Source organism: Heloderma suspectum, chromosome 2 (genome assembly GCF_057233095.1).
Source record: "Heloderma suspectum isolate Gila_16-S chromosome 2, 16-S_ref, whole genome shotgun sequence".
NCBI classification, from domain to species: domain Eukaryota; kingdom Metazoa; phylum Chordata; class Lepidosauria; order Squamata; family Helodermatidae; genus Heloderma; species Heloderma suspectum.
In genome coordinates, this window is record NC_139459.1 from 375,908,991 (window position 1) to 375,918,027 (window position 9,037).

At 45.0% G+C, this 9,037-nt stretch overlaps 2 protein-coding genes across 4 annotated transcripts in view; one reads left to right on the top strand and one right to left on the bottom strand.

Moving 5' to 3' along the window:
* The window catches only part of LOC146356234 (uncharacterized), a 943,348-nt gene that overhangs the window by 295,676 nt on the left and 638,635 nt on the right, over positions 1–9,037 (bottom strand). The gene's annotated exons all lie outside the window — the stretch shown is intronic.
* LOC146356242 (uncharacterized) overlaps positions 1–9,037 on the top strand; it is a 113,074-nt gene that overhangs the window by 81,996 nt on the left and 22,041 nt on the right. The gene's annotated exons all lie outside the window — the stretch shown is intronic.

The window sequence follows — 9,037 nt, forward strand, 5'->3', positions numbered from 1 at the left end:
TTGCTCTTGATGCCACTCCAGTGTCAATCATGAAGTCAATGTCACGGCCCCTCTCAAGCTGTCTCCCTCTTCGCCCATTCTGGCCCCTTTGGTTTTCTTCTTTGTGTATTTGATTTATTTTATTTGGGCATTCATGCCACTAATGTCCATCTTGTCCACACTGGGCACACTGGTTATTTTTTAAGAATCTTCTGCCTCTGCCGGGTTTTTTTCTTTTCTTCTTTCGTCTACGTCTTCTTGGGCCTCTGGGTTGAGGGGGGTGTACTGGCGATAGGCATCTAAAAGATGCTCTAAGTACGCTCTGGGGCCTCGGTGGCACCTTGCAGCACTTTAGACACTTTGGTCATATTAATTGACTTCTTCATACCTGCCTTTACGGCTTTTAACAGCAGGGTTTGATACTGGGTGAGGTGCTCTAGCCCCACTTGTGTTTTGGGATTCCGGGGGGGGGGGGGGTTACTTACAAGGAGACTTTATTGGGTAACTTACAGCACACAGGCGTACTTAATGGTTGGATCAGACAGCTTCTCTGAACCACGAGCTATTGGGCTAAATGGGTTTTATACCATACATGTTACCCATGAGGCAACACAACACTAGCAAGCATTTTCAGCATAGGCTAGAAGTGTTTGGTTTTCAGGCACAGCTTCCTGTAAACAACTTCGCTTCCCAAAGTGCTTGATAACACTTTTATTCATTAGTATGGGAAGACAAATTTTTTTCTTTCTTTTGCTTTCTTTTTCTTTGCTGATCTGCCTGTATTGCAGATCATGTTTTAAACTTTTTATATAAAACTTTCTGCTCCATGCACCAGCCTTGTCTCTTTATTTGTCTTTTTCAAGTTAAACTCACTTACTTAAACCTTTCTGCCTTACACTAGTCTCAATGACACACATTTGGGATAGGCTTTTCTTCTCCTTCTAGTTACATTTTCTTCATCTTAAAGAACTATTACATTATTGTGGCTACTTTACCCCAGGTAATAAGCTCCAGGCACAATCAGCTGCTTTTAATTTACCCTGGGGGCAACTATGGCCACGCTTCTTTTCTACAAATGTTTTTTTTCTTTGCCTCTTGCCTTTTCTTTTTTCTTTTTTCTCCCTTCTCTATCTGTCTTCTATCAGGAACCACACTTAGTATCATTTGGAGTTGCAACTAACACTAATCTGCAAATATCACATATATTTTATGATATCTAAGAAATCATAAAATATACACAACAAACTTTTTCTGCAATTTAACACAATGAATGGAAAACACTTTTTGCATGGTAAGGCATGATGGAGCAGATCCAGCAATCATACTGCTTTTCTGGCTGAAAGCTCAGGGCTCATCAAAATCAAGGGACGGGCATACCTACACACGCAAAGAGTTCTAGGTCACCATTTTTGCCTCGGCAACTCTATGCTGCATGAGTTCTGGCAGAAGGAAATCTAAAAGTTATAGATCAAACTCAGCCTGCTGTACACTGAGCTGACTACAAACACAGACACACGGTCCACAGCGATGAGAGTTCAAGTTTATCAAAAGCTTCACAGCACTGTCCATGGCAAGTCTTTGACAATTTAAAATTTTAGTTCATGTGCAGAGTGTCTCTAAAAAGCCCAGACAACGATGGAGGCAAACAGAGAAGGCTCTGGGCAATGAAGATGCGAAGTTTCCAGCAAAGGCTCTCCACTTTTGCATCAGTTTACAAAGGGGAAGTGTGGCCCTACACCCCTTCTGACAGACAAGGGCCTTTAATTTTTTAGCCAGGCCTCTGTCTAAACAGAGCGGCACAGCTCAGCTCTTTAGCCGTGACGCTTTAACCTGGGCAACTCTTCTGTAAATTTTATTTTAGTTCTGTCAGGATCTCACAGACATTTTAAAAACTTACTCTTTTTTTTTTTTTCTCTTCTAACCTGGTACACGAAAGCACTGAAACACTGAGTGCCGAAACTCAGGACGCTGGGGGGTGATGGGCATCGCCTTATACTTGCATTTTTCAGGCAGCCATTAAGCTTAAAACAGGACATGATGAGGTACAGGGCAGCCAAATTCTTGCTTTGGCACGGGCAACAAATAACTCGGGTCAGCTTTCTTCGCTGGGGTCTCAAACAGGAAAACAGTCTTAATTTAAAGTTGTAACATCACTGACAGCGTCAGCCAGCCAGCTACACAGATCTCATTGTTTTTTAAGACAGTTGCTCCAATATTTTCTTTTCCCAGCTTACACAGTTTATTGCAGCTTTTAGGAGCATGGTAGTAGCGTGATTTTGGCTTGGCCAGGATCATGCTGTCTGGTTTCTCGGTCTCTTCAGCACACACACTTAGGCAGTGTAACACTGGACACTCAAATCAGTGAGATTTCTTCATTGCAGGGAATCTCACGGCAAAAGCTTAATGGTTACGCTCTTCAGAAATCATATAGCTGATGGTCAGTAGCTACAGGCTCTATGCAATTCTAACACAGTTCAAAGCTAAACACGGTTACCTTGACAGAGATCTTCAACATGGTCTTTCCGCTTCATTCTGCTTTGGGCCAGTCTTATGGCACACTTTTCACTCGAAGAGGGGTCTAGCTTGTGCTCTGGGGGCTGATTCTTCACCTTTATTTTCTATTTTGCCTTCATCTTCTGGGTCTTCATTTTCAGTTTCCATTTCTTAGGGATTTCATCTCAATTAGGCGAGGTGATGATGTCGCACAACTCAGAATGTTGTGGGCAATTTTTCTGCCCCCCCCCCCCTTGGCGCGCTAGGCTAACAGCTACTTCTTCGGCCTTACACTCTCACGCTCCCACGCTTTGTTAAAAGCCAGACTGTCCTGCCCCATTTCTCTAATTAACAGCCTCAGATCTTGTTCTTTTTTTCCTCTCAGCTCGACCTTGAGCTTTTTGCTGTTTTCTCTCTCTATTCTGAATCTTTCTAAAAAAACCTTTTTCCTTCTTTGTTTGACATACATCTCAAGGAGGTGCAAGGTTTGCTTCCCCCACCACCCATAGCCTCCCTCCTAAATTGAAGACAGACACAATTAGGGAATGGGAATTGGTCAGTGAGTAAGGGGTCTCACTGGCCGACACAAGAGGGTTTTACACACCACGCACTTTGCTACTGGCCTGGGCACCCGGACGGTCAACGGTATGCGTCGGAAACCGCAGTAGCCACTCACACAATCATCAGTCTCTCCACTGCATCCATATGTCCCTGCCACCCACTTTTCCCACTTTTTACCAGAGCGGAAAGCGGCTTCCCCAGCTTCCTCAGCTTCCTACTGAGTACTGGCGTGCTGGGTACTGGTGCCCACTCGGGGGTGTGATCAGGCCCCCCTTCTACCCGCAAGGAGTAGGTTCTTTTGTATACGTATACCACCAACACTGACCTTCTTCATAAGGCGGGGCCCTCTTTTTTTCTGCCCAGTGGCCTTTCTCCCTAAAGGCGGGGCCCTCTTTTTCCCATATACTTGCCTTTCTCCTGAAGGCTTCCAATGTGGGTTTTGACTCAATTGCAGCTGCGATACAGGCAGGGCTCAAGTTCCTTCCTCCGCTTCCCAAGGTTCTCTTGCCGCTCGCTGCCGTTTGGGTGATCCCGGTGCAGGCTTTCTCCCATTCACTCGACAAAAAGGTCGTTGGCGCCAAGAAAGGGAGGCATGCGCGGAGCTCGTCTTCCCGGTGCGGCGATCATGAGCAGGCAACTGCCACCTGTCTGGCTCAGAGCCTGCCACATCCGAGTCACGGCACCATTTATGTTGCAGAACCCAGAGTCAGAGAGACCACGGAGTGAAGGAAAAAGAGATTCTTTATTTAACGCGCGGGCTTAAGGCTGGAATCATTTCCAAAGAGCCAGAAGCCCTGAAATACATCAGCACATTGTTTTTATAGACATTGTGACACATATGAAACGGCTCCTCCTCTCCCTCCCGTGTGGGGTTGCAGTCCTCAACATTTCTTCTCCTAGCACTATTGTTTATAATACAAGAACTGGGTTATAGGGTAGCCATGATAAGGAGAGAACAGAAGAGAACAGCAGAGAACAAGATATACAGTTGTATGACCTTTGACAAGATAAGGAATTCCTGTGTCTCGTCAGCTTACAACAATATATTCAAGGGAGAAAGAGCTCAGCAAGAACATGAAGCATGAGACTGCATGAGGCTACTTAGTCTGACCCCCAATATGGCTGCTACAATACGTTGCTACTGGGAAAACCATAGCTTTGATTAGACGGACCTTTGTTGGCAAGGTGATGTCTCTGCTTCTTACTATGCTGTCTACGTTTGCCATAGCTTTCCTCCCATGGAGCAAGCGTCTTTTAATTTCATCTCTACAGTCAACGTCTGCGGTGATCTTAGAGCCCAAGAAAATAAAATCTGTCACTGCTTCCATTTCATCCTCTTCCATATGCCAGGAAGTGATGGGGCCAGATGCCATGATCTGAGTTTTTTTAATGTTGAGTTTCAAACCAGCTTTTGCACTCTCCACTTTCACCCTCAACAAGAGGCTCTTGAGATCCTCTTCGCTTTCTGCCATTAGGGTGGTATTGTCTGCGTATCTGAGCTTGTTGATAATTCTCCCAGCAATCTTAATTCCGACCTGTGATTCATCCAACCCGGCGTTTCTCATGATGTACTCTGCATATAAGTTAAATAAGCAGGGCGACAATAGGCAGCCTTGTCGTACTCCTTTCCCAATTTTGAACCAATTCGTTGTTCCATGTCCGGTTCTTACTGTTGCTTCTTGACCCTCGTACAGGTTTCTCAGGAGACAGGTAAGGTGGTCTGGTACTCCCATCTCTTGAAGAATTTGCCACAGTTTGTTGTGATCCACACAATCAAAGGCTTTAGCGTAGTCAATGAAGCAGAAGTAGACGTTTTTCTGGAATTCTCTTGCTTTCTCCGTGATCCAGCGCATGTTGGCGATTTGCTCTCTAGTTCCTCTGCCTCTTCGAAACCCAGCTTGTACTTCCGGTAGTTCTCGGTTCACATACTGCTGAAGCCTAGCTTGTAGGATTTTGAGCATCACCTTGCTGGCATGTGAAATGAGCGCAATTGTACAGTAGTTTGAACACTCTTTGGCGTTACCCTTCTTTGGAATTGGAATGTAAACTGACCTTTTCCAGTCTTGTGGCCACTGTTGAGTGTTCCAAATTTGTTGGCATATTGAGTGCAGCACTTTAAGAGCATCATCTTTTAGGATCTTAAATAGCTCAGCTGGAATACTGTCATCTCCGCTAGCTTTGTTGTTAGTAATGCTTCCTAAGGCCCACTTGACTTCACTCTCTAGGATGTCCGGCTCAAGTTCAGTGACCGCGCTATCATGGCTATCAGGGACATTAAGATCTTTCCTTTATAGTTCTTCTGTGTATTCTTTCCACCTCTTCTTAATCTCATCTGCTTCTGTTAGGTCCTTGCCTTCTATGTCCTTTATCATGCCCGTCTTTGCACAAAACGTTCCCTTGAGATCTCTGATTGAAAAGATCTCTATCCTTTCCCATTCTGTCGTTTTCCTCAATTTCTTTGCGTAGTTCATTTAAGAAGGCCTTCTTGTCTCTCCTTGCTATTCTTTGGAGCTCTGCATTCAGTTGGATATATCTTCCCTTTTCTCCCTTGCTTTTCGCTTGCCTTCTTTCCTCAGCTACTTGTAAAGCCTCATCAGACAGCCACTTGGCTTGCTTGCATTTCTTTTTCTTTGGGATGGATGTTGTTGCTGCCTCCTGAACAATGTTACGGACCTCTGTCCATAGTTCCTCAGGCACTCTGTCTATCAGGTCTAATCCCTGAAATCTATTCCTCACCTCCACTGTATATTCAGAAGGGATATGATTTAGGTCATAGCTGAATGGTTTAGTGGTTTTCCCTACGTTCTTCAATTTAAGCTGAAATTTTGCGATAAGAAGCTCCCAATCTGAGCCACAGTCAGCTCCAGGTCTTGTTTTTACTGACTGTATAGAGCTTCTCCATCTTTGGCTGCAAAGGACATAATCAATCTGATTTCGATATTGACCATCTGGTGATGTCGATGTGTACAATCACCTCTTGCGCGGTTGGAAAGGAGTGTTTGCTATGATCAGCATGTTCTCTTGGCACAACTCTATTAGCCTTTGTCCTGCTTCATTTTGTACACCAAGGCCATGCTTGCCTGTTATCCTGGTGATTTCTTGACTTCCTACTTTAGCATTCCAATCTCCTATGATGAAAAGGACATCTTTTTTTGGTGTTAGTTATAGAAAGTGTTGTAGGTCTTCATAGAACCGATCAACCTCCACTTCTTCGGCCACAGTGGTTGGGGCATTGACTTGAATTACTGTGATGTTGAATGGTTTGCCTTGGATTCGTACTGAGATAGAATAGAATAGAATAGAATAGAATAGAACAGAACAGAACAGAACAGAACAGAATAGTAGTAGGGTTGGAAGGGGCCTACAAGGCCATCGAGTCCAACCCCTTCTCAATGCAGGAATCCAAGTCAGAGCATCCCTGACAGATGGCTGTCCAGCTTTGTCTTGAACGCCCCCAGTGTGGGAGAGCCCACTACCTCCCCAGGTAATTGGCTCCATTGTCATATTGCTCTAACCGTCAGGAAGTTTTTCCTGATGTTCAGCCGGAATCTGGCTTCCTGTCAGTTGAGCCCATTATTCCATGTCCTGCACTCTGGGATGATCGAGAAGAGATCCTGGCCGTCCTCTCTGTGACAATCTTTCAAGGACTTGAAGAGTGCTATCATATCTCCTCTCAGTCTTCTCTTCTCAAGGCTAAACATGCCCAGTTCCTTCAGTCTCTCTTCATGGGGCTTTGTTTCCAGTCCCCTGATCATCTTTGTTGCCCTCCTTTGAACCCTCTCCAGTTTGTCTGCATCCTTCTTAAAGTGTGGTGCCCAGAATTGGACACAGTACTCCAGATGAGGCCTAACCAGTGCTGAGTAGAGGGGAACTAGTACTTCCCGGGATTTGGAAGCTATGCTTCTATTAATGCAGCTCAAAATAGCATTTGCCTTTTTTGCAGCCACATCACATTGTTGGCTCATATTCAGCTTGTGATCTACAACAGTTCCAAGATCCTTCTCGCTTGTAGTGTTGTTGAGCTACGTATCCCCCATCTTGTAACTGTGCATTTGGTTTTCTTTTTCCTAGGTGCAGAACTTGGCATTTATCCCTATTAAATGTCATTCTGTTGTTTTCTGCCCAGCGCTCCAGTCTATCCAGATCACTTCTTCTGTCTTCCAAAGTATTAGCTGTCCCGCCCAATTTTGTGTCATCAGCAAATTTGATCAGCATTCCCTGCACCTCCTCCTCCAAGTCATTAATACAAATGTTGAAGAGCACTGGGCCCAGGACTGAGCCCTGTGGTACCCCACTCATTACCTCTCTCCAGTTTGAGAAGGTCCCATTGATAAGCACTCTTTGAGTCCGTTTCTGTAGCCATCTGTGGATCCACCGGATCGTTGCTTAACTCATTGTTCTGAGTTTATTAAAATCAGCTTTTCTAAAATCCAGGGTACGCATTTGACTACACTCGGCTTTTGCTTCCCTTAGAACCAAGAACTCAAGTACAACATGGTCGCTTTCCCCCAGAGTTCCTGTAACTGCTACTTTATCCACTAAGTCGTCTCTGTTGGTTAGGATCAAGTCAAGGATAGCCGATCCTCTAGTTCTTTCGTCTACTTTCTGTAGGAGGAAGTTATCCACCACACAAGTCAGGAATTTCCCGGAGGGGCCATGTTTTGCAGAATTTGTCTCCCAACAAATATCGGGGAAATTGAAGTCCCCCATTAGTACTACATCATGCTTCCTTAAAACATTGGCTATTTGCTTTTCAAAAGTTTCATCCTTGTCTTCTCCTTGATTGGGTGGCCGGTAGTAGACTCCGACCATTAGGTTCCTTTTATTCTTTGCTCCGTTTATTTTGATCCAGATGCTCTCGATGGGGCTACCAAGCTCATCCTCCTGTATTTCTGTGCAGAGATATGTATTTTTCACATACATTGCAACCCCACCTCCCTTTCTGTTCCTCCTGTTCTTTTTGAACAAGTTCTATCCTTCAGTTGCTGTATTCCAGTCATGAGAGTCATCGCACCAAGTCTCAGTTATACCTATCAAGTCATAATTTTCCTCTTGTATTAAGAGTTCAGTTTCGTTCTGTTTGTTTCCCATACTCTGGGCATTAGTGTACAGACGTCGAAGACCATGTGCTTCATAGTCTGGCTTCCTTCCTGCATGTGTCTGAAGACTATTACTGGGCACAATTAGAGCTGTTCCCCCCGTGGTCCCAGAATCCAAATCTCTCTTGTCGGCACCACCTAGATCATTCTATCGTTTTTGAGATTGTACCCCAGTACTGCTTTTCCCACCCTTTTGTTGACTATGAGTGCTACTCCGTTTCTTCGTGTATACACACCTCATCTTAATTGTCCGGGTGCGGGGGAGGAAAAAGCCCTGTCCCCCAACAATGTTCCCTTTTTTCCCCAGGCCTCCACATCTCTACCTGGGCCATAGGTAGCTTTGTATGTGACCATCTACACTGATGTCTGCAGCCACATTAAATAAGAAGCACAGAGCAGGCAGCTATTTTCAGTTTGTTCTCCCCCCACCCCCGACGCCGCAGCCCCTCTATAGTTCTGCTTTCCCTGCCCTGTTGTGGAAATCGATATCATCGTTGTATTACAGAAACATTCCTCCGCCAAGCATCCTCCAGGTGTGTTGGATACAACTCCCGTAACCCCCCGTCATCTTGCTGGGGATCACGGTAGTTATAGTCCACCGTATCTGGAGGTCACCAAGCTAAGGTACGCTATTCCACAGAAAGAAAGGAAAACATGTCTGTGTCTAGTGTCCTGGAGGGGGAAGCAGACCTGGAAGCAATTCATGTCATGGCTGTAGACAGTAAGTTACTCCGAAGGTTACCTGTAACGGACATTAGACACAAAGGTGGGGGTAGTTCACCTGGTTTACCGTTGCTTGATTCCAGCAGCCTGTTCGCTCCTGCTTTAGTCAGGAAGGAGTCTGTGTCAGGAATAGCTAGAAATAATTTTACGGAAGAAGACAGAAAGACCTTGCATTTCAAAGA